This window comes from Pinus tabuliformis, chromosome 5_2, assembly GCF_031772625.1.
Source record: "Pinus tabuliformis cultivar Carrire ecotype Pingquan chromosome 5_2, CPIR1, whole genome shotgun sequence".
Taxonomy (NCBI): domain Eukaryota; kingdom Viridiplantae; phylum Streptophyta; class Pinopsida; order Pinales; family Pinaceae; genus Pinus; species Pinus tabuliformis.
Genome location: NC_142306.1, coordinates 440,574,277 through 440,601,430, shown reverse-complemented (window position 1 = coordinate 440,601,430; position 27,154 = coordinate 440,574,277).

Below are 27,154 nucleotides of genomic sequence, written 5' to 3'. Positions count from 1 at the left end.
GGGCTGGGAAGTATCAAATTGCTTCGAAACTTGACAGATTCCTCATCTCGGATAGCGCAATACATCTCGGAGGCGACCTCTCAGCATCCATCCTCCCATACTCCAGTTCTGATCATTGGCCTATAGTGCTCCAATGGCAGCGACCAGGAAACTCTACCAGGCGTCCTTTCAGATTTGACGCATGTTGGTTATCTGATCCCGCTTTCAAATACTTCATCATACATACTTGGAACAACTTCTCGGTGTCAAAAGGATAAAAGATGTTCCAATTCCAACAGAAACTCAAATATCTGAAAGCCCAAATCAAAAGATGGAATAAGGAGACTTTTGGCAATATCTTTCTGGCCCAACAAAACCTCAACAAGGAAATGAGGGATCTCCAGCAACAGACAATAACAGAGGGGTACAAGGACAGAACTCTGGAATGGGAGAAGCACATACATAATCAAATGGAGGCAAGAAACAAGCAGGAAGAAATTCTCTAGAAGCAAAAATCTAGAATCAGATGGCTGAAAGAAGGCGAGCAAAACACCAAATTCTTCCACATAACCACTATTCAAAGAAGAATGCACAATACTATCTCCTTTATCCAAAAGCAAGGGGGGGAAAGAGTGGAGGACCATGCAGAGATCGAACAGGAATTTATCAATTACTTTCAGGAAGTCCTACAAGAACCCCAAATTGACAGAAGGAATGCCATAGAAAAGATCACTCAACATGTGCCAAAAGTCATCACAGAAGAACACAACCAACTCCTTCTCTGACCTGTAATGCCCGAGGAGGTGGACTTAGCCATGAAGCAGCTCAAGGAAGGCAAAGCACCGGGTCCGGACGGCTTCTCCACCACCTTCTTCCACTCATTCTGGGAGCTCATAAAATGGGAAGTATGGCAAGTGGTGGAGGAATCTCGATCTCTTCACTGGCTGCTGCCTTCGCTCAATTCAACTTTTATTTCTCTCATCCCCAAAGAAGACAACACTATCACTCCGGACAAATTTCGCCCAATTTCACTTTGTAATGTCATCTACAAGGTCATCTCTAAAGTCATTGCAAATAGGCTGAAGCCGCAGTTACCCCTGCTCATATCGCCGAAACAATCAGGGTATGTTGAAGGTCGACAAATATTGGACGACATTATCCTCACTCATGAAATCATACACTCCCTCAAGATCTCCAAACAGGCAAGTATGATTCTCAAGATTGACCTCTCCAAAGCTTTTGATAAATTAAGTTGGACTTACATTCAAAAAATTCTACATGCTTTTGGTTTTTCACCAATGTGGGTTTGCTGGGTTCAAAGTTTAATCTCCTCCACTTTTTTTTCCCTCCTCATTAATGGCATCCCCTCTCGACCATTCAGCCCCTCCAGAGGTATCAGACAAGGGGACCCTCTATCTCCTTTCCTTTTTGTTCTGATGGCAGAAGGGCTAGGGAGACTCATCAAGCATGCCCTTCACTCCCAGCTTCTTAAAGGAATCTCCATTCACAATACCCCTGCTACCACCCATCAACAATTCGTGGATGAAAACATGCTTTTCGGATACCCATCTGTTCAAGAAGTTACCATCTTCAAAGCCCTTCTAAAGGACTTCTCAGATGCCTCAGGCACAAGCATAAACAAAGCCAAATCGCAAATCTTTTTCTTTCACACACCTCCCATCATTCAACGTGCCATTGCCTGCATTCTTGGTTTCTCCATAGCATCTTTGCCCTCCAATTACCTAGGTGCCCCTCTCATTGACTCTGCCATTAAGCATGCCTCCTGGCGCAGGCTCTTAGAGAAACTTGAATCCCGTCTCTCCTTGTGGACTTATAGAGCTCTGAACATATCCAGCAGATTAGTACTTATCAAAGCGGTGCTTCAGGCAATGCCCCTCTATCTCTTCTCAATCCTCGCAGAGCCTAAATGGGCTCTTAAAAGAATCAGAGATCTTCAACGCAACTTTCTGTGGGGAACACATGGAACAAATTGTAAATGGGCCCTTGTTAAATGGACTATAGCTTGCAAACCCAAGGAAAATGGAGGCTTAGGTCTGAGAGACCCTAGTCACAGCAATGAAATCATGGGTGCGAGAATTTGGTGGCAATGGCTTACGGCACCAAACAAGCCCTTGGGGGCCATCTGGACAGCTAAATACGCCAACCACAGACCAGTGGAGGAGCTAATCCGGTTCACCCCTGTTGAGAAAGGCTCGTTGATGTGGAATGCCGCCAGTCAACACTTCTCGTTGATCCAACAACACAATTTTTGGGAGATTAGAAGTGGCAATATAGCTTGTTTTTGGATGGACGCTTGAAATCAACTTCCCAGGCTTGAAAACATTCTTAATCTTCTGCCCAGCTATGATTGGGAGGAACAGCAAAAGAAAATGGTCAAACAACAATGGTCACAGGAGATTAACCAAGGCTACAGACAATGGAAGCACCCTGACAGACTGATAAGAAATATCGACAACCAGACAAGAGAAAACCTGGAAAGAGAGCTCCAAAAACGAAGAATCAGATATACCGAAGGTAAAGATTTATTGAGATGGGGATATACCCCAAGGGGATCCTTTACCATGAAAGAAGCATAAAAAATCAAATGCCAAGATGATGCGCCTCAGGACCCCATCTGGGGAAGGGTCTGGACTCCGGGCATTTGGCCCAAAGTCTCAATATTTCTATGGCTCACTAGGCATCGTAAAATCCTAACTTGGGACAATTTAAGAAAAAGGAACATACATGGGCCCTCCATATGCCCCAACTGTTAATCTCAAGAGGAAATGTTACAACATCTCCTGGACTCCTGTTCTCTGGCCAACCATCTGTGGGAGAAAACTAGTTTCTGCTGTCAAAGAAATTGTCAAACATCTGAGGACATCATCAACTCCATTCGCCTCTGGCACCAAAGTCCCTACAAAAGCGCTATCCTTAACCATCTATGGAGAATTATTCCCGGCCTCCTTATATGGACTATATGGAAAGAAAGGAACAAGCGTATTTTCAAAGACCAAAGCACTCCCTCAGAAATAATCTGGGACAAGTTCGGAAAGAACCTGGAAGAGACTTTGTCGCTTAAAACTTGGCTCTCGGATGACTTTCCCACGCAGGCTAATGAGAAAACCATATGGGAAAATTGGAACCTCCAACTCCCGCAAGGAAGCCCTGATTGAAAACCCATAGGAAAAAAAAACATCAGTAAGCATCTTTGGCTCCCCCCTCCAAGACACAGATTCAAGCTCAACTTTGATGGAGCTTCTAAGGGTAACCCAGGGAACGCAGGATTTGGCACATTTTCCGAGATCATAAGGGTTCTCCTCTCTTAATCTACTTCGGCAACATAGGATGGGAAACAAATAACTCAGCTGAACTAGAGGGACTCTGGCAGGGATTACTCTTAGCCCATCACCATGGCTTCCAGCCACTGGAGATGGAAGGAGACTCCCAAATCCTCATCAACATGGCCAAACAGCTGCTCAATGGAGCTCATGCAAATAAAATCTCCACTAGCTGGAGACTTGAGGCCAGACTGGAAGCCATATAAAATATTCTCAACACCAACAGAGAAATCATTTTCAACCATGTTAGGTAGGAAAGCAACAAGGTAGCAGATCTCCTTGCCAACCTGGGAGTAGAAAATAGGCACCCTCTTCTCACAGGGGCCCTAAATATAATACAGAAACATGAACAGGAACAGGAATGCAACATTCTGGTCCAAAAGGATGCAGCCTCCCCGGATGCGGGTGCTTCAGCTGACAGTTAAGGTGATGGGATAGGGGTGCGGCAAAGTTGGACGACACCTGCCAAGCCAGCACCACCTGGATAAGGAAGGGACGTGTCTACTACAAAGGAAGGGGAGATCACATGGCTTCATGCATTGGGAAGATGGCATGCAGAATCTGAACACGGAACGGACCATCACCTCCGCATGCTTCAGGCCAAGTTTGGCTTCGGCTCCATTCAATGCAGGAGTAATGGCTGGGGATAGCCGAGGAGAGGCGGTTGAAGTTAAATTCATGTATTGCAATAGACTCATCTGGAAGCTCCATATGCATCGATGGTCTGGCGAAGATGGGTTATGGGAGGCTATTTGGTTATGCTTGGCTTCTGAGTCGCGCCCTCCGCCTACTCCTAATTTGCTCTTCTTTCCACTCTCAGAGTACCTTTGCGCTCTCTCTGTTCCTTATCCCATCATGGTGCAACAATGTTTGATCAGTAGAAGGGGCGGCTCAAGGGGTGGAAGCTCTTGACAGCAGGTCAGGAGGTGAAGCACCTCAGGCTCTCCCTCTTCCTCTGCAGAAAATCCTCGCTATCCCAATACCAGAAGTGGACGGGGTAGAGCAGGCCTTCGCTCAGCTCCCTTCCCTCTGCCCCAACATCACTCCCCCCATACCACGCTCTTCCACTTCCGCAACACTCTCAATCAGCCAATTATCACCACAACCATTTCCATCTCCTTCTCTGAGGAAGCGGTTCGGAGCACCCAGATGCCCTTCCCCGAGAGCGATATGCTTAAAGTGGAACCCAATCAACATAGAGCTCAGCAGAATGTAAACAAAGATAAGGAAATTGTGTATGGTGGACAGCCCAAACGAAAAGGGAAGGAGGTTGTGCGAGAAATGCATGAGGATTCAGAGCCTCAACTTGCCACACCAGCCATGGAGAAGCGCAAGATGAACGAGGACACACAGCTGGTTGAAGGAAGGGGAGAAGGCAAGCAATCTCAGCGAGACAACCGCGAAGATTGGAGCTACCCGATAGTGGAGGAACCTGCCACGGAGGAGTTCATCAACAAAATTACCAATGCCAGGTGGCACTTCATCTAACTTTTGGTTCTACTTCTTTTTTGTCCACGTAGGCGCATCCAGGAGGATGAATTGCTGGTTTTATGTTGTTTTCTTAGCACTTTCCAGAAAACGGTGGCAAATGTTCAATGATGTCCTCTTTTTTGTAATTCCCGCACTATGAGACTGGTTTCCCCACTGTTGGGGCAGTCTTAGAACTAGTTTTTCGGCAAGCTGAGATAGGCTGTTTTCCTTTACAGCCAGAACCACTCTGTAAATATCTTTTTTTCTACTCTTAATAGATTAAACTTACTTAGAAAAAAAAAGTAAAGGGGTTTTTCTAATAATATTGATTTAATGGAATTAATAAACTATTATTGAATATTGGTTAAATTTTTATTTATTTATTTATATAAACACAATGTAGGGATGGTTCAACCCAAGAAACATTGGTGTAGACCCTTGTTCTTTGTAGTGGTTATTTGGGAAATATCTCATGCCGTGGTATTTTCTCTATCATGTAATCTTTTGGTTATATTCTAATCTTTATGTTAAAATAGTTTGTAGTTCCATGAACGATATAAATGAAGAGATGGTTTATAAATCAAATATTTTGATTTATCTTTTTATATGTTTTTTAATATTTTATAATTAAATAATATTTAATAGACAACATGTAAAAATAATTATAATTATTAAATAATTAATTTACTATTTAATATGTATCTATTAATTTTTATTATTTATTAATTCTTATTGCAATGATATAAATATTTCATAATAAAATTAAAATTTATAATATTACTATAATATTATATTAATAATAAAGTAACTATATTTTTATGAAAATAATATAGCAAGGTTGGAGAGTCTAAGAACAAGGAAAACTTCCACAAAGAAGGGAAGATGAAAACTCTCGGCATATTTTGATTGCTAAATTGAAATTTAAGTTTTTTTCTTCCAAATTATTAGTTTAATTTGTCAAGAAGATTATAAAACAAAAAGATATGTATGTGAAGAAACCAAAGTTGTTTTATAGATTGTCTATCAAATCAATATGGAATATAAATTATCAAAGTTGCATGGCAGCAAGTCCTTGCATTAAGCAGGTCAGCAGATAAAGTGGCCATTTCATCTGCCTAGACACCTAGATACAACAAAATGGAATGGAATTGTTACTTTGTCTTCAACCTGGACTTTAATATATCTTAAGGAAGCTTCCATGATGCCTTTTCATGAAGGAATTATAACTCACAATCATTGTGTTACAATAATGAAGAGCGAATTTGAAGCTACCAATGCCATCTGAAAATGAAGCAGCCATCTATCTACATGATAATTGGAATTGAATTGTTCTTATAGGAATGATGTGTTTTTAAGTGTTTGGATTGAAAATTTTATATTTGATTCTAATTTAAGAAAAGCCATGCACTCAATCTCGTGTTGATTTCCATGATATTTGCAACATGGAGAAAATAGAACATCTGGATAATTTCACATTGCTATATCATTTTGTTTCAGATGATTTTCATGGGTTTGTAATCTTACATAGGTGTTTGTTTGACACTGCTTTATCAATTTTTTACTAAATTAAGTTCTAGTTTTTGTTTTGACTTTTTGTTGCTATAATTTATTTAAGGAGCAGTGTTTAATCATTGATTTTAACATTGAATATTTTTATTAAATTTTTTAACAAATTCAAAATTTTAATAAAGTTACACTTTAATGTGTAGAAAACAAAAATCTAAAACATATTTAATCAGCATACCCATTCTAACATATTATGAATAAATAAAGAATAATTAATATTAATTATAATACTTTGACATTAATACCTAATGTCCATCCATGAAAACACACGTCAATCCATGAAAATATATTCTTGTGATTTTGCCAAAGAGGGTTGAAAGTGTCAACGGATATTTTCTCAGATATCTATCTCAAATAGCCCATGGTCGACTCTTTCAACTGTATCTCACCCCGACTTTGTCCACTGTATTTCACCCTGACTTTGTCCACTATATCTCACTGCAGAAATGCAAAAAGAATTGGAAGGACGGTTATGCGGGTTGCCGATCATTTTCAAAAATGAATGGGCAATCAAGGACATTTTGTGTGCCTGAAATGTGGAATGATACTAGTGCAAGTTCCTATGGAATTGCAGGCATGCTGGCTCTCATCCATGGTTCTTCTGTGATTTTGGTGGAGGATAGGGGTGGTCATGTGGAAGAAAATGACCCAGAGCGTGTGAACCCTGGAATTATTGATGAAAAAGATGAGAATTTGAGCCGTGACATTGGAAAAAGGGGAGAAAGTCCTTGTGATTATGCTTGGTGATGAAAAGCCCACTTTTCTAGCGAAGGAATTGTCTTCTGCCTCCACTGTTGATGACTCTGAAATCTCAGGAATAATATTTTGGATAGGTTATGGGAGCTTTGTATCCTCTTCATAATGCAGAAGGCAATTGCAACTAGAATCTTGGCAGTGTTATTGGGATCCATTGGTGGTTAGAGAAGTAGGAACTGGAAGGAGAATAACCATGGAAGCGGGAAATAGACAAGCGAGTCAGGCAGGCAATATTGTTACCAGTTCTCCTTGACATGATATGAAAAGGGGTGATGGCATCAGTGACTAGGGTGTTTCTAGGTTAGCATATCTGGCTTGAATTCCGTTGAATTTCTTTCTCTATAAACAGAACAGAAATATGAGATAGTGAGACAACTATAGGAAAAGAAGCATACCTGTGAAATCAAGGGAGATGATGTTAATGATGTTGGTATGCAAATTCTCCCAAATGGATTTTTTAATTCTCTGCAACAAACACATTAAAACTAAGCAAACCGCATATTTGTTTTTCTGCCATGTTCACACGAGCCCCAGACAATTGCACAAGGGGTTTGAAATCTATGTACTTTCACTCTCAATCAATCCACTCACCAGGCCCCTTCGATCCATCCATCAACTCAGGTATATTAGTGTTGATTGACTTAGCTATTTAGATATATGTTTTGTATTTCATGGTAGATGCAATTGATGCAACGAGATTCAGAGAATGAAGAATATGTATTAATAAGGAAGTCCATTGCCAAGTATGTTGATGACATTATATTTTCCATTAAAAAGGATTATCTATGGAGTTTAGTTCAAGGTAAGTTAATCGTTATATATTTTGTCAATAATAAATTAATTATATAATCATAATTATTTTAGCTAATGTTATTTTTTAATGATAAACTAATTGAGTTATTATCATTTTTTAATGCTAGACTAATTACATAATTATGATTGTTTGAATTGTTATTAAAAATTTTTAATGACAAAATAATTATATAAATATATGCTTTTGGAATTATTATTAATTATTTAATAAAGGAAAAAATAATATAGCTTTAAAGAAAAATTGATTAATGTAGTTAAAATAATAAATAAATAATAATAATTAGATATAAACTGTGTTATAAATTTAAATTTTGAAAGCAACTGTAATGAAGATAGAAAAATCTTCAAAAAAGATTATGGAAAAGATGGAAAATTTAATAATATATATTTTGATTATAATATATTTAATTATAATTTATGAGATATAACATAATAGAAGAATAAACGTGACACAAAATCAAGTTTTAGATAAATAATAAAGAATGAAATCAATGAGATTGTTGTTGGAGTTCCTTAAAGGAAGGTAGAACCTCACTTTTAGAATTTCACTCTTGAAATTAAAGAAGCTTATTGAAGAAAAGGAGGAAAAGCAAAGGGGGGTCATGTTCAAGCTTAAGTTGAACCTTAGCGATAAGAGTTAGTTTAGTTACTAAAATGAAAATGTTGAATTTTGGTAGTAAGTGATATAAGTTAGCTGAGTTGAGAGAACAGAGGGTCGGGGGGCTAAAATGCTAGTCACTTAACCCTTTGTTTCATGCCTCTGTCTCATCCTTTTTCAAGGGCTTCCATTTTCAAGCTATGCTATCAACCCTCTTGGTTTGGGCTCTCTGTTGCTTTTGGGTTTGTTCGATCATACCCACCTCTGTGTGTTTGTGCTCCATTGTGTTCCTTTAGGATGCCTATTTTGGGCTTCTTTGGTGGCCAATGCCCAACATTTCTATCTTTCTTGGGTCAGGGTGAAGCACGTTACTCTATTTTGGTAGGAGGGATTGTTTACAATCTAATTTTTTTGGGGGGGCCTTTCCCTGCCCTTATTTTTTGCAGGTATTTTTCATTGTGTTCCCTAGGTTTTTTTATGTGGACACTAGGGGTTTTCAATATTTTATCAAACATATAGCTATTTTCTTCCAGGTTGGTTTTTCACGTTGGCCTTTTGGGTCTTTTTTGGAGGTATTTTTTTCTTCCATGTGTTTTTATCTCTAGGAGGTGATTTCACATATGCAAAATGTGATTTCTTTCATCTTTGATGAATAAAATGATGCGTCATTTTTCTACTAGGAAAAGTCTTATAATTTAATTACTAAAATGAAAATATTTTCTAAGTATAAGGTTTTGTTTTGTGGATTTAAAAAAAAAAATTATTTATCTTTTTATTGTATAGTGTAGGTACTAGAGAAGGTGGACAATGAGAAGTTTTAACAAAGGTTTTAAATTGTGTTAAGTATATTTACTTCATAAGGTGTTCCCTTTGAGAAAGACTCCCCCATGTGTCATTTTGCACCTTTAGATTTAATGTTAGACGATTGAACAATCGCCAACCATCAAATTAATAGTCAATTAATAGCTATTAATAATAGTTTCCAGTTAATATTCAGTTAGTAGGTAATAATACTTAACAAAAAAAATTAGAAGTTTAACTCATGGGAAACTCATTTTAACTATTTTCCTTCCGTGTCGTCATATCGAGAGGGGTATTAGCAACATTGAGGGAAAATAGGATGTTTCTAGAGAGTTTCAGAGTGTGTCACATTGTGATGCCCTCTAACGCTTTGCATGCATGGTGTAAAGAACTCTCGCATCGCTATTCTGTGCCTTTTTTTCATATTGGTGATTGTGTGGCGGGATAGATCAAGGAGGCGAACTTGAAACCCATTAAAACAAGAAGCAATGTGAAGATAGGTTTCTTAGTACCAAGGTGACCTTGCGAGCGGGAATTTATCATGACATTCTTAGCAACCAGGTAAGTGTGTTGTCAATAGATTTGATATAGGTGCATTTAGTGTTTATTAAATAGGCCATAACATAATCTTAGTAAGCATGAGTTGGGTTTTGGAAAATAGATCAGGATATATTCAGAGATGATTTTTTTTGGATTTTCAGAATAGGTCATCATCATTCCAACATGGTTGCATCTGGATTCATGGATAGGTCATGATACTTGATAATGGAAATATAGGTGAGTGGATACAAAGTCATCTTGAGAAATTTCCAGAGCTACAGAGATTTCCCCTAAACCATTAAAAATATATATTAAAGAGATGAATAATGAAGTTCTACTCGTTACAAAACTTATACTCACTAACACACGTGACTTGGGGTATTTGGCATGTTCATGGATATTAAAATGAAAAAAATTCATTTCTGATGGGAGAAAAATAACTTACTCAATTTAGTTTAGTGATAAAGATAAAAATTCCTTGACTACTTCATCTACTTGCAGTTGTGGCAAGCTTTGTTGCAAAATACACAATGTGAATAGATAATGTGACCTCAAAGACAATTTTATTCTATCATAACTTTCTAACTAATTTTATAGCTTATTTTTAAAGGGGATTTTAAATGTTTGTTTAAAGCGGTTATGAGTTGCTTTGATGTTTTTATTTGAAATAGTTAGCTTGCACATGAAGAATGCCATATTTAGGATAAATTGATGAGAAATTATTGTCAATTGTAACAGGAAAATTTAAGATGCAAGGAGGAGAGATACTTGAAATGAAAGAAAATGGGTTATGAGACATACCTTGGTGTAAAACATTATCCAAGGATGAGAGGCATACCTTCGTGTAAAACATTACCCAAGTCATTCTCAGTGACAAGCGAGGACGGGATTTTAATGGAAGAAAAGGAAGGCGAATATTAAGTACAAAATAAAGCTTAGAAGAGATACGATTAAAAATTCTCTTACACATGGATCCTTGTAAATATAAAATGTCATATTTGGTGTACATTATTTGATTTAATTTCTATGGGAATCTTTTTAGTAGTCACGAGGATAGAAGGTTTAGATATATCTCAGAAGTAGTGATAACCTTTTTCCTTTTAGATTTATTTAAAATAAAATTAAAATAAAATTAAAATAAAATATTTTGATTGTGAAATAAGTTATGTTTTTGTGTGCATGTGGTATTGATAACCCATAGTATTGGCTCATGGTATTGTAACAAAGCCTATTTACATGTTAATAATATCCACGGTACAGTGGGGGTGAATATCCATGGTTAAGAATCGTGTCATATTGTTATAAAATATTTTGATGGTGAAATAAGTTATGGCTTTTGGGCATGTGGTATTGACAAGCCATGGTATTGGCCCATGACACTATAACAAATACTATTCACAATTTAATATCAAAATCAAAATAGAGAAAAATGATTTCAACTTTAACTATTTATTATTAATTGAGTCAAAATTTAAATGTTTTGGGCTCTATATTACGTATAACTATTTATTTATCACTTATAACTTTTTATTTATCACTTTTAGTGCTTTATTAATTTTTCTAATTCAATTGATATATAAATGTTAAATGTTTATGTTAAAAGTTAAACATTTACACTTATAGATGTACCCCTATATTGGCCCCACATTGACATTATATTAAAATGGTTAAATGTTAAATGTTAAGTGTTAAATGTTTACGCTTTATATCTACCCCATACTCAGTTGTAGAGTGCCTCTCAGTACAACTAGCAACAACCAAGAACATTCTTATGGCTTATAGTCATGCAACTGGAGCACAGGTTTCATTCAAATCTAGTCCTTCTACTTGAACATAATTCTTACGCACCAATTTGGCCTTGTTCCTTAAGACTTCTACATTTTCATTCAAGTTGTTCTTGAAGACCCACTTTTTGTCAATAATATTTTTGTTTTCTAGGACCCACTTTTTGTCAATAATATTTTTGTTTTCTAGTCTTGGAACTATCTCCCAAGTCTTTTTTTTTTTTCGATCTGGTCAGCCTCTTCATTCATGGACTTTACTCAATTGTCATCTCCATGTGCATGAGAAAAATCCTTTGGTTCAATCATGGATATGAAGGCTACATGCACTTGGGTAGGGAGATTCATAAGCATTCTTATTATTTGAACACTTGTATACAAGTCACCTATAATCGCATCAACGGGATGGTTTTTTTTGCACATACCTTGAAGAATATTTTGATTGTCGATTGCTTGGTTATTTAATGAATTCATCTTTAACTAGTTCATCATTATCCGCATCATGGCTGACTTGGTCATTGGAACTCATGTTTTCTAGTTTTTTATGTACAAAAGAAGTGTGCTCATCAATTTTGACATCAATAAAATCAACTATCCTTATCAAGTTCTTATTGTAGCGTCTGTAGCCTTTATTGTTGTAAGAGTACCCAAGAAAAATACCTTCATCACGTCTTGCATCAAACTTTCCAAGCTTCTCATCATTTTTCTCAATGTAGCACCTACTCCTACATACCTCGAAATGCTTAATTGTAGCTAGTATACCATACCAAAACCCATATGGGGTTTTATCACTATTTGGTCTAAAGTGTGCTTTGCTCAAAATCACAGCTAATGTATGTATTGCTTCAACCCAAAAATATCTATGGTATGTTTCGTTTACTCATCATAGTTCTAGCCAGTTGTTAGATAGAACTTTTTGCTCTCTCTTCCACACCATTTTGTTGTGGAGTTTCAAGTATTGTAAATTGTTTATCAATGCATCAATATTTGAAATAATCATTGAATTCCTTGGAGGTGAACTCACCACGATTATCTGATATTATGCATATGATTAAACAACATGTCTCATTCTCAGCCATAACCTTAATTTTTTTGAATTTTTCAAAAGCTTCTGATTTTTTTCTTAAAAAATGCAACCCAAATCAACCTACTATAATCATCAATGATTCGCATGAAGTATAGCTTACCTATACATGCTTTCATTCTTGATGGCCCACATAGATCCAAATGTACTAAATTTAAAGGATCAATTCTCGAGTTCTCCTTTGGTTTCAAAGATATACACTTTTTCACTAATCTGGCATGATTTGCAAATAGTATTTTTAGGCTTAGAGATCCTTGGTAATTTCCTCACTTCATTTTTTTTACCCATCCGTAAAATATGAACAAAATTAATATGTCTCAACGTCTTGTGCCAAAGCCAGCTCTCATCAAGGCTTCTTAAATAATATTGTTAAGGTTTATCTTTCAACGTCCATAGTTTTACAGGTAAAACAATAGCCTAGAAAGATGTTTTCATACCTGGGAGAACTTTGGCTAAGAAAATCTGGTTGCCACCCCATTGGCGGCATAATAGATCTTTGTTGATTTCTTCTCCAAGGTAAAATGTATCTCTGCTAAACTCGTGGAAAAATGTGGTTATTGCTTATTTTCAACACTTTTTTGACCTTTATTACTTCTTCTAGCATTGCTTACCTACTTATGTAAATTTCTATTGGTCTTTTCATTCCTTTCCTTTTGTTGCTATTGTGGCTAATTGTTGGTTGATCCTCTTATAGCTTCAAAAAAACTAATAGGTTTCTTACCCTTGTCCATAGTTTATGAACTCATTTCTCCTTCAAAACTTAAAGCAACTTTGATGTGAGAGAATATTTGAGTGGTTAATATTTCATTCAGACTGCAGGTCCCCTTAGAGAATCCCTGATTTAAACTTGGTTGAGTTTTTGTATTTTCCAACTCTTTTCTCATAGTGACAGCCTCTTCTTCAAGTTTTACATGGTCTTATTTTTTCTCTATCAGTTGCCCTTGAAGAGTGTCTTGGCTCTTCTTTGACTCTTCAAGTTTTTGTAAAATAGGTGCTACAATTTCAGAGTTCCTTTTTGCCAATGATTCCTTTTGTGCTTTATTTTTTCCTCGATATTTCAATCCCTTCTAGGGCACTAGTCAACTCACCTTCTAAGTCAACTTCACCTTCTTCTTCATCAAGCTCGCCATAATATTCTTCTAAAGTGTCTATGGCCATGGGAATGAGATTCTTTGAGTTCTCATGAACTCTATCCTCATCTAAAGATTGGTTGTATTTTTCTTCTGAAGAGCTAGTGTCTTAAGTGTAATAACTTTTCTTTTCAAACATTTTCTCCTTTTGTAACTTTCTATATTTATTCTTGGTTCCATGCTCATTCTTTTTCTTATCCAGACACTTAGAATCATAGTGGCCTACTTTAGCACAATTAAAGAAATTAAAAGGTAGCTTACCTTTGTACTTTCTTGAGCCTCTCTTGAGATTTCCCATGAAATTAGCCTCCTCTCTATCTAATTCACAATATGTGTCACCATGTTATTCCTTGGGCTTCTTGTCTTCTTTGAAGGCTAACTCCTTTAATATATATTTTAATTTTGAAAACCTCATATTATAGGTAATACGAGTACCAAGTAATTGATCAATTATGAGAGAGTTGACATCTATCATTTCCTCAATGGTTGAAACTTTGGGATTAAACCTATCAAGAAGAGATCTCAACACCTTTTGGACTACCACCGATTCCTTTAGTTCTTCATCAAGTCATATTATGATATTTACAACTTCATCAACTCTAACAAATAACTTTACAATTTATTCATCATCATGCATCTTCAAATATTCAAATTGCATTCTAAATCCCTGGGGTTTCGCTTTCTTTACCTTGTTGTCATGCTTGTAACAACTGCTCATTTTGTCCCATTTTTCCTTTGTAGTTTTTCAATCCATGAAGTTGACTAATTCTAATTCAGGAAGGCCCACAAGGAGTCCATTTATAGCCTTAGCATTGTATGTAAACTCAAGCTTTTGATCTCTAGTAGATACATATGGAGGCTTCTCATAAGCATCTTGAATGGTGTCCCAACCATTAGCACCAAGAGATTGTATATAGGTCTTCATCCTTATCTTCCAAAAAGTATAGTTCATTTCATTTCACATAGGTGCCCTACTGGTGTGGCCTCCTTCCTAGTTTTCCATTGTCCCTAATCTTTCTTCTAGCTCTTAAAATGATGTTGAAGTAACTTGGCCTCTAATGCCAACTGTTAGAAACCAGAACAATACTACTGGGGGTGGGGTGGTGAATCAGTATTGTGAGAATTTAAAAACTTTTGCTCAAAGTACTTGAAATAATAAGTATAACCACACCAATACATAAATCAAGAGACAATAATATAACAGGGAAACCCAACTAGAAAAACCATCAAAAAATTTGTATTATGATGAAATTTATAGGCTCCATCTTGTATTACATCAATCTTATAGGCTCTAATCTACTTGAAGGCTTCAACCCTCAATCTATCGCAATCTCCAACTTGCTAGTTTCTCAAGCTCCAATCTGAAGGAAGCTCCTACTCCCCAATTTAATCGTTGCTACCAAAAGGAAGCTCCAACTTCCTAGACTGCAAGCTCCAACATGCTTGACTTTCTTGATTCATCTTTCGTCCAATTTTCAAACTCAAATCATTAAGACCTCTCTTTCACAAAATTAAATCACGTATTTCTCATAAAATCACCTTAAAAATACCTTCAACATGACATACTTCTCTAGTATTTGATTCAATTCACACCTTGATACCTTCATTGATTCACATATTATGCTTAATCTCTACTTCTTATAAGGAATATTGAGTTGCTCTTTTTCATATTTAACTTTAGCTACCTTCAACTCATAATTTACGGTTAATTGAGGCTTGATATTATTTTCTTCTCAGTGCTCAATTTTTATTTACTCATCTTGATGTGTTTAATTGGTCTATTATCTTTGAATTTTTTGTTCTAAGGTGAAAAAATGAGTTATTTTTAGGAAACTATGAAGTTTACACAAAGTTTAGCACAAGTTCTAACTTTTTGCAGAGTGTTAAATATGACACAAATTTCCAAATTCATTGTCGAATTTCGGAGCACCACTATAGTTGTAGTTAACTTCACTGCTAATTTTAGTGCATTTCCAAATATGGCATACTCTAATTAAAAATTTGTTGACTTCCTCCTCTTTATTGTCAAATACAAGATAATGTCATGTTTGCATCATTTGTGCCATGTAGCAATCAGTGGTGCCACGTGTCACTTAGAATCATCCCACTTGGCTACATGGAAACACTAAAAATGTCTACCATGTGTCATAGTCTAGTACTGCCATGTCATCATCATGCTAACATCATTTGCGGGTTTAGCGTTATTGATGTGGTCTTGCCATGTAACTTTCCACCTGTATGTTTGATAGTTTGCCACATATGCACCAATTGATCTCATGCTTGTTCAACCATGTGACAAGATATTGGCTAATGATTATTTATTCAAGGGATAAATAGATGACCTAAATTAAAAATCATACCCGCCTATGTGCTTGAATGTTAATGGGGGAGTTCCACTATTTGTCGTACAGTGGACAATAAACCTCATGCTCCTCTTTGGACTATGCACCTTGATTATCATGGATTCACTCTATTAAATGAATGGGTGGTTGTCATTAAAACATTGACCCCACTCGTGTGATTGATGTTTGAGAAAGGCGGGGGGAGTACTTTATTTGGAAGCATGCAGAACCCATTAACTTGGAATCTTTTCCTTGTTGACATCAAATCTTGATACCAAATTTGTGAACGAAGACCAAATTAATGCCAACTTTGGGAATGCCAAATTAATGCCAAATTTGGGCCCTGAATCACCCTCTAATTTTCAAACTGAGACTACTTATGAACCCCTTGGCGATTTTTACTTAAAATGACTCCAAATATTAGAATACCAATCCACCTGTATCATCATTGAAAATGATCCCTTACCACCTTTGACATTAAAGACAACACATAGTTCAAACATCATAATGGTTCTATTTTAAAGCAAGAGAGAGAAGAGATGGTGGTGTCTGCCTTCTTTTAACACATTTTATATGCTTTTTCACATTCACCAAACCTCCTAATCCTATCCCTTTGTAGTTTTAAGGAATGGATATACTAGATGGGACTCCACCCATCAAATCTCTAGACATAATTCTATCAACCAAACCACATTCATTTAAATCCCTCTATGATTCAGCTAATTCCAAAGGTGATTACAAGAGGTTACAAAAAAAAATCTAAAAGTGTGCCATCATTTTTAAGTGGGAGATGAATCACTTTAAGGTGAATGATGTGGCTAGCCATATCTTCACTTGTGGAAAAAACAAATGTGTCCTCCAAAACCCATCAATCATGCAAACCTTGTTGTGCCTCCATGTTTTGTTGATTTCTATATAAAACTGATGAGAAAGAAGCCAAAGGATTTAACTCTATCGAAGTAAATGAAGAAGGATAAGGGTTTATAAGATCCCAAATGATAGACCCTATGATAGGTAGGGTTTCTTCCTCTAATGGTTGATCTCCAAGTTGTTGGAGATGACAAGTCGTGGAATCAATTTCATGGCATGTTTCCCCTAATATGGACTAAATGTCATATATACACACACACACACACACACACACACACACAGATATATATATATATATATATATATATATATATATATATATATATCTATATATATATATATATATATATATATATATATATGTATATAACCAATAAAAATTAGATTTACTATTGTAAACTAATAAAATATGTAGAGACATGTTCCCCTTGGAGTGAATGATACCTCCCTTTCCTTAGCTATGATGGAACCCTTGAGGCTCTAGGGTTGAAAGTCCTAGGATATGAGCGAAACAATGCCAATGAGGATGCCATATGATGGAACTATTGAACTTGTAACGTTGGATCCTAGATAACCAAAGGAGTCCTTATAGAGATGTTGAATATGAAAGGTGGAAGAAATGCTAGAGGCTTGAGAAAGGTGGAAGGAAACTAGTCATTAATCTAAGTGCGTACCTATAAAGTATGATTTTCAAATATAGAATAGGTCAATCTACTCGAATAGTTATCAGAAAGAGGCGTTGAAAGGTATAAATAGGAAAGAATGGATCTTAAAGCATAAGAAAATATTGTATTAGTTTCCATGTTACTTGAACCCTATGCAACCATTATATAGTATCTATTGACTTCATGCAATGGATTTGATATAATGGGAGTGGATTTTAGTCTTAAAATGACTCTCTTCTACATGACTTCCGAATTCACAATCATCGATACCCTAAAGAAATTGATATTATGGTTAGTGTTAGTGCCTAGATTTACCTCAGGCTGAAAAGGTAGGATCTAGGGCCAACATCAAACCACACTCAACCTGGTAGCTAGCCCTACTAGGTCAGTAGAGGGCTCTCTCTAGGTCAATCTCAACAAATAATGATCCATGAGGGCTTGAGATGACTGAAATATCTTCTGATCTTAGGCTAGGTATGAGCACAAGAGAGCTTGGTTCAATGAAATAGTGTTTTGTTGGCTTAGAGGAAAAGGCACATTTTGGGGTGCGGGGATTGAGGCTCAGTTCTGCAGAGATCTCAATGGGGCAAGGTAGGCAATAGTTTTGGCACTTAAATTTGAGTGGGATGGAAGGAATATATAGGTGAGGGGTTTAAGAGGGCAAGAGCAATCATGAATCCTCTCCAAACAGCTGAAAACATCAAATAACTAAATCAAACTTCAAGTAGAGCACTGCACTTTCAATGAATTCTACTTACACTCTTGTTTATTTAGGCTAGAAGAAAATAAGATAGATAATGGCATGAAATCACATAAAAAAATTCACAATTACAAAGAGAAGCACTGTACCAAGACAAATTGCCACATGAATCCCAAAGAGTGCTGCAAATCTTGGTCTCAATTCCTTAGCCAAAATGAAAAAATGAGTGTACAATGAAGCTCAATTCTTTCTCAAGAGTGCAACCATACTAATGACTGAAAAGAAACATAATATAGAAAAACATAGCTCATCCTTGCCTCTAGGGGTCAAGCTCACATGTCCAGGAGCTGATCCAACTGATTCTAAACTGAGAACTAGAAACTAGGCAACATAACAACATGCCTCTAGAAACAAGGGAACTGATTCATTCAGTTTCAAACAACCTCTAAACTGATGAATCTACCCCTACAAGTGAAAATATAATATATTTACATCATAATCCATCAATTTTCATCAAATTACATCATAAATTTCCCATTAGGAAAGTGAAAAAGTCAAACTAGGCGAAACTGGGCGAAAAATAGAGCAAAACTTGGTCAAACTCACAATTTTCCCTCTATGCGCCGCGCCTGATTCTCTATGTGTAGCGCCTGTTTGGACCCACTTTTGGAGGCCTTCTTGATGTCCAAATGAGCTCCAGGTGTGCTTGCTGGAAATGTATGCCTGTCTACTTTCCAACCCAACTAGAATTTTTCAATTTGGCCTCCATTTTCCCCTCCAAAATTCCATTCTCCCAACACTACTTCCTGTGTGTCAAAATAGGGGCAGTGAGGTAATTTTTTGAGTGTTTTTTACCTTTTTGAGGGCTCAAAACCTACCCAAATTTCCTTGCAATAGGTAGGAAACTATAATTTTGCATGAAAAATCCAAAAATGTTGAGTTTTTGAGATTTGGAGGCCTCTAGCAAAAGCGAGCACCATGTGGCGTGGCGCATAGGGCAGAAAAACTTGTTTTTTGTGCCAAAAATATGTAAAAATGCAAAAATTGCTCCAAATTTCTTGAAATTTGGGATGAGTCTTATTTATCAAGTGTTGTGATGGGCCAAGGAAGCCTCAACCAAGATTTGAAGTCCTTCATCCTCTTTTTGCCTCCTTTATGCTCTCTTCAACTTTGCTTTCAAATTTCTGATTCTTGCTTAGCACACAAACTTCCGGGACAAGTAATGATATGACAAGTTCCTAAGCATATTCTTCTCATTTATTGTGTTCTCCAACTTCCTCTCCAAGTGGATATTGACTCTTTCAAGCCATGACTCCCTATCGGCATTGATCTCTTGCTCCAATGAAGTGAACTCCACCCTCCTCCTTCGAGCAGCTTGGCAGTTTTGCCAAATGTTTTGCAACTCCATAACCACCTGCTGATCCTCAAGCTATTTATTCCTCTGCTCCAAGTACTGTATAGTCCATTGGGCTCTATCCAAGATGGTAGACAAGGCATCAATGTTAGCCTGCTGCTCCTTAATGATCTTTCTAAGATTTATGCTTTGTGGACCCATATCAGTATTATCACCCTCAATGAGGATGAAATCAGTCTCCCGCTCACCAGGTGCTCCTTCCTCTTGTAGTGGCCTATTGCCTCGGTCCTGAACCTGCTATGCTGATGAAGGAAGTGAGGCCCCTTCAACCCTGGGTGGAGATAACACTCGCTTTGCTACTACAAACAACCGTCTGGTGCCCCTCTGATAGGTGAAGAACACCGACACACTAGCAGTCTCATGGCCCTCATGCTGATAAGAAGGTCCACCTATCTCATGCCCAGCCTCTAAAGGTCCCTATGAAGCTCTGAAAAACTCATGAGAGATGAAGCCATCCCAAGTGATGCCCTGTAAACCAAGCTGATGAACGACCACAATTTTGATGAGAGCAAAATGATAAATACTATTGAACTACTGCTGAGGGGTCTTGGGCTACACAAGAGTGGACATATTCTCTATGTTTCAGCATATGAAGTAAGAAATGTTCATCATCCGTACCTGGGTAAAATGCATCAGCAGCCTAATGTGATAAGCATACAAGCTAGAGGACCGGCCCTCACAGCTGAAATACTTCATGATGAGTTTCATTAAAGGAGCATATTCATCCTTGAGGTACTGAAAAGGAAACACTCTCTTGAGTTGTCTCAAAAAACTAGGTTTGATGTATGGTTCATAGTGCTACTGGTTAATTTTCTACCTCTTGTTCCATGGTTCTCCAATGTTTGGTATGCTGGTTGCTAATGAAATGGTTTCTAGTGTTAATGTGAAAGTGACACCAGCAAGAGTGGCTTGATCACCATGTAAATGCAGCACAAATAAGCGAGCCAAATCATGATGAAACTTAATATTAGCAACCTTCTCACAAAATTCATAACATGTTTGATGCTGGAAACAAAAGACATCAAGTGGGCAGGCCTGTAACTCAACAATAGTGGTTGGATCCTCTCTGATATGTCTGCCACCTCTATGAGGCCTCTTGGGTGCATGTCCCTCTGTGGGTGAGTCACTTTGGGTCTCCTCTTCATAATCATATGAAGGATCAGATGCCATAAGTGCTGGTAGACAAATTTCCTTGGAGAAATAGGTCAAACTATGTTGGACTGCTTTTTGGTGATGTGCTTGACCTCTGCCAAATTCGTGCGTTTTTGGGCGATTAGAGGTAGTTCTGGAAATTTTCAAGCCCTCTGGCTGTATGCGCTGCGCATTCAGCCCAATGCACTGCGCCCTCCGTATGCGCCATGCCCGTGCTAAATTACATAGGATCCTGAGGCCCAATGCACCGCGCTCGGTGAGTGCGCTGCGTCGGTCGATTTTCACCCAAACTTGTCACTCACTCACCAAAATCATTTTTTTCTTGCTTCTCTTTGCTCTTGGAGTACAAATGAACTTCAAACACTTGGAGGAATGATTTATACATGGAGCTTTTAAATTTATTTTGCCAAAACCCTCTTTCATAATGTTTTGCAAATGACTTTGTCTTTAAACTCTGTTTTTTGCACTTTTTTCACTTCATTTGAATTTTGTAATGAACTAAATGACTTGAGGTTTTCTTGTCTTTTAGGTGTTAAAGCTTCTGGGGCTAAGGAAAGAAACTAGGGTGCAGGTGAAGGAATTTGCATTAAGGGAAACAAAGTTTTCATGTTGTTTGTACAATAAAAGCTAAATACTCTGTTTTTTCCTCAAAACAGAGTTTTGAGGAAAAACACATTTTCGAACACTTGGTGATGAAATTTATTGATGTTGAAATCTCGTCATGGCCTGTTGGTGATTATTGGACATTTTGACACATTTTTTGACGAAACCCTAATGAAACCCTAGACCTAATTTACCATGAAACCCTAAAGACAACCTTTGCAATTTCGAAGATAAGAAGAAGACTATATATGCTTTCTTTTAATGAGCATCATGAGCCAGCAGGTAGATAACATGAGGGAAACTATAGGAATGCCACTACCATCAGATGATATATGCGCCTAATGGAATGCAAATGACTGGGCAAGACACCTAATATGAAATGCAACAAGAGGGTTTGATCTCTGACGAAGGGATGAAAATACTAACTCTAACATTGGCTCCAATGGGGATGGTAGCTCCTTGGAGGTGCCAAGAACTACAGATCTTTGGGAAAGCAGGTAGTGCCTTCATCCATTGGGCTATGGAGTCAATAACTTCGACAAAACAAAACTGAACTCTTGACTTAAAGACTCAATTTCAGGACTGAACGTGACTCAAATAGACTCATTTTCAAGACTGAAATTGACCGAAAGACCTGACTCTAACAAACCAAACCAAGACTGAAATCAAACCTTAGCTTTATAGCCTTCACCTCAGGCTCCAAGCTGAAGAACGAAAACAACACACTCTTGCAATGGAATTTAAACAAACCGATATATACAATGATGAATTGGACAGCAAAAAACAATTCACACAATATACCGTTTGAGGAGCTGACCATTGACCTATCCACCAGGACAGTCTTCGCCATTCAGCTCTTGCAAAAGGAAAGCATTCTGGCCCCGATGTGCTACAATCTTGTAAGGTCTTTTCCAAATATTTTCAAATTTGTCGTGCTTACCTTTCTCTTCATTCCTTGCATCCCATTTCAGCACTATGTCTCAGATTTCAAACCTGTCTGCCTTTGCTTTCCGGTCATATATCCTCTTAATTCTTTCCCGCAACTTGGAAGTGTGCTGAAATACCACCTCTCTAGTTTGTTGCAAATGTATCATTTGGTTGATCCTTCGCTGCAAACTATCATCCTCGCTGCCAGCTTCTTGTAATGGTTTTACCACTGGGAATGCCAAAGAGGTAAGGAAGATTGTGTCCACACTGTACACAAGCTCAAAAGGAGACATGACTTCCACTAGTTGGCTATTTACATCATTAAAACTATCTGAATACAAAACAAATAACTCTAGATCAGTATGTACATAGTTGATCGGATGATTTACCAGTTTCTCCTTGCTGGTGATCATGTACTTCATTTTCTGTTCCTGGTATAGTTTCCTCATCTGACCGAACACAAGAATTGTAGCATAGGAGAAATCAAGTTGCATTGTCCCTTTAATCTTTGCTCCCCAAGATTTGGAAAGAAGCATGCCAAATCTAGGAGGTATATCTGCCACCACCACGTCCATCAAAACGTTTTTAGCCGGAATCTGATCCAAACTGACCACCAAATCCTTGATAAGCCCAATGCACCTTACTCTACTAGAATCGAAAGAGTAAAGGTCATGGTATTTCCTAGTGATGTCCAATCCCAATTTCTCCATGATGGCTTTTGGCATGAGATTATGAGAGGCTTCGGAATCAAACATAGCATTATGTAAAATAAAGTCATGCACCCTAAGACTGATATAGAAAGGAGCAACATCACTATCTTGGGACTAACCTTCCAAAGCTGGCCCAAAGATCAGCTCGGGACTATCATCCTCCACATTTACCATGTCGGATGATGGATCTAAACTCAAAATTTTAGACACTTGACTTTTATAATTGTTGTTCTTGATCAGCTCGGTCAAAGGAATGGATATTTTCAACTTAGCAATTTCATTTTCTAAGTTAAAAACTGAAACTTTTTCTACCTCTTTCGCTGGAACATCCTTCTTTTTTGTTTTCTCCTTTGACACATTTGGCTGGTTTGGTCTTTCATTTGATGATGTCATTTTGATGGTGCTAGGATCAGCTGTCTCTTTTCCTTTTTTCTGCACATTAGTAGGATAATTCTTTGACGTGCTGCCTCCTTCCTTTTCTGAATTGGATTTACAGGCACATCTCTATTTTGAAGTGAATATTGCCACTGATGAGCTGACAAAGCATTCATGTATCCTCTTTGGTAATCATCGGACTCTTCCTCAAGAACTGTCTCATTTGCCAAAATAAAATTTTCATCCCCTCGTTCAGCTGGATTCTCGGAGTACTCCTCATCTTTAGTGATGTAAATTGGCATGTCATCAGGCGTAAAGAAATGATTTTCTTCTCCAATCACATTCTCCTCCTCTTCTGATTCCAGACCAAGTACAACATTCTGTTGTAGAGGTGTCTGCACTTGCTGTTGCGCTGCTTGATCTTGGGCTCACTGCTCTCTTTGTTTGATCCTGTATTGGGGCTGCTGCTGGCCACAGAAGTTAGGATTTCTAATTTGTGGTTCATAGTTGTCAAGTTTCAGTCTATCAAGCATCTGTTCTACCTTTTGAAGCACTTGATCTGATGAGGAAGATTCTTCTTTTATTGTGAATTTCTTTTCAGCTCTTGCTCTAGCTCTCTTGGCCAACAGATTTGCTTCAACGCTAACCGCAATCTTCTGCATGTCTTCCAAAGTAGCCGGATCTCTTTCTCTTAATTGGTAATCCATATCAGTGTCAAAACCATCTGGAAACTTAATTAAGTCTAGCCACATGGGTGGCTTTATATGATCAGGGATTGCACTATAAACTGAATTGAATCTAATACAGTAATCTTGAACAGACTCACCAACATTCCACTTGATTTGCTCATATTCAGAAAGGATCTGAAGGGGATTTTTCTTCACTTCCCAGCGGTCTACAAATTGTCTTTTTAGATTGGCCAATGTAGTGACGCTTGCAACCAGCAAGGCCCTGAACTATTTCCTTACTTCACCACTACATGTTTGCAGAAAAAGTCTCATGGCTACATTTTCAGCATCAATCTCATGGAGATCAAAGAAATATGTCATTCTGTCCACATGTTGCTGAGATATGAAACCATGAGGAGTGCCACGAAACAAAGGAATTTTGCTTTGATAGTCGGCGGGCATATCATCCAAATTTTGAGGCAGTATAAGAGGTGCACAATGAGTAGCCATTTCTCTTGGTGGATTTGCAAACGGTCTAGGTGATGTTGGGGGAGTAGGTGGAGCTGATGTATGGGGGGTATGAGGAGGTGTATGTGGAGGTGAAGCAATATTGTCTATTTTAGGAGTAGAAGGAGTAGATGGACGCGATACTACTGCAGATTTTTGATCAGAAACATTAGGCTGCATAGGAATGGTAGGAATGAAAGGAGGTTTGGTGGGAATTCTTGAACTAGATGCAATTGCAGATGACCCAAGAGTTGCAGAAGTAGTCTCTAAGAAATCAGCAATATTAGAAGCCACAATTGTAGTTTGGAGCTGGTTCAAAATATAATCATCAATAGATTTATTGGCCCTTTCGATTTCAAGGTTTCTAACAAACTCAAGATTTAAGGTAGTTGAAGCGATGACACTTTCAGATTTGGTTTCAAACAAAGACAACTCAAACTTCTCATCAAATTCAAGATCCTCAAGATACTCAAAACCAACAGGACACGATTGAGCTTTGAACACGGGAATAATAGAACTTCCTTGGCGAATGATTCTTGGAATAAGATTGGGATTTTCATATATAGGAGGAGGATCCAGATCTGGATTTTCTTTGGTATGTCTTCTAGAAGCTAGTGTGTTACTATTTCCAAGAAATCAAATGGACATTAACAACTTGTTCAGCCTATCAAATCCTAAATGTATCGTCCAAAAGCTTAAAATTCTCAGATGTACTAGGGTGATCTGCAAGTTAGATACTCCATTTATAAAACTAGACCAGAGATTTACTGAAGTAGCGTTTATCTACTTGCACTAATGCAAAGCAAAAGCGTTTCGAAGGCTACCTGGGTAATCTTTAGGCTCTGTCTGTAGTTTATAAAAAGAAGAATACCAACAAACAAATAATTTAGTTCCCCAGTATGGTCACCACTATGTTAGTGCCTAGATTTACCTTAGGCTGAAAAGGTAGGATCCGGGGCCAACATCAAACCACACTCAGCCTGGTAGCTAGCCCTACCAGGTCAAGAGAGGGCTCTCTCCGGGTCAATCTCAACAAATAATTAATGATGAGGGCTTGAGATGACTGAAATATCTTCTGATCTTAGGCTAGGTATGAGTGCAAGAGAGTTTGGTTCAATGAAAAAGTGTTTTGTTGGCTCAGAGGAAAAGGCACATTTTGGGGTGCGGGGATTGAGGCTCAGTTCTGCAGAGATCTCAATGGGGCAAGGTAGGCAATAGTTTTGGCACTTAAATTTGAGTGTGATGGAAGGAATAGATAGGTGAGGGGTTGAAGAGGGCAAGAGAAATCATGAATCCTCTCCAAACAGCTGAAAACATCAAATAACTAAAGCAAACTTCAAGTAGAGCACTGCACTTTCAATGAATTCTACTTACACTCTTATTTGTTTATTTGAGAAGAAAATAAGATAGATAATGGCATGCAATCACATAAACAAATTCACAACTACAAAGAGAATCACTGTACCAAGACAAATTGCCACATGAATCCCAAAGAGTGCTGCAAATCCTGGTCTCAATTCCTTAGCCAAAATAAAAAAATGAGTGTACAATGAAGCTCAATTCTTTCTCAAGAGTCCAACCATACTAATGACTGAAAAGCAACATAATATAGAAAAACATAGCTCATCCTTGCCTCTAGGGGTGGAGCTCATATGTTTAGGAGCTGATCCAACTGATTCTAAACTGAGAACTAGAAGCTAGGCAACATAACAACATTCCTCTAGAAACAAGAGAACTGATTCATTCAGTTTCAAACAACCTCTAAACTGATGAATCTACCTAAACAAGTGAAAATCTAACATATTTACATCATAATCCATCAATTTTTATCAAATTACATCATAAATTTTCCATTAGGAAAGTGAAAAAGTCAAACTAGGCGAAGTTAGGCGAAAAACAGAGGAAAACTTGGTCAAATTGGCAAGTTTTCCTCTATGCGCCGCACCTAATTCTCTATGTGTAGCGCATGTTTGGACCCACTTTTGGAGGCCTTTCTGATGTTAAAATGAGCTCCAGGTGTGCTTGCTGGAAAGGTTTACCTGTCTACTTTCCAACCCAAGTGGAATTTTTCAATTTGGCCTCCATTTGCCCCTCCAAAAGTCCATTCTCCTAACATTACTTCCTGTGTGTCAAAATAGGGGCAGTGAGGTCATTTTCTGAGTGCTTTTGACGTTTTTGAGGGCTCAAAACCTGCCCAAGTTTCTTGGCCATTGGTAGGCAAGTGCAATTTTGCATGAAAAATCCAAAAATGCTGAGATTTTGAGATTTGGATGCCTCTAGCAAAAGCGAGCACCACGTTGCGCAGCGCATAGGGTAGAAAAACCTATTTTTTGTGCCAAAAATTTGTAAAAATGCAAAAATT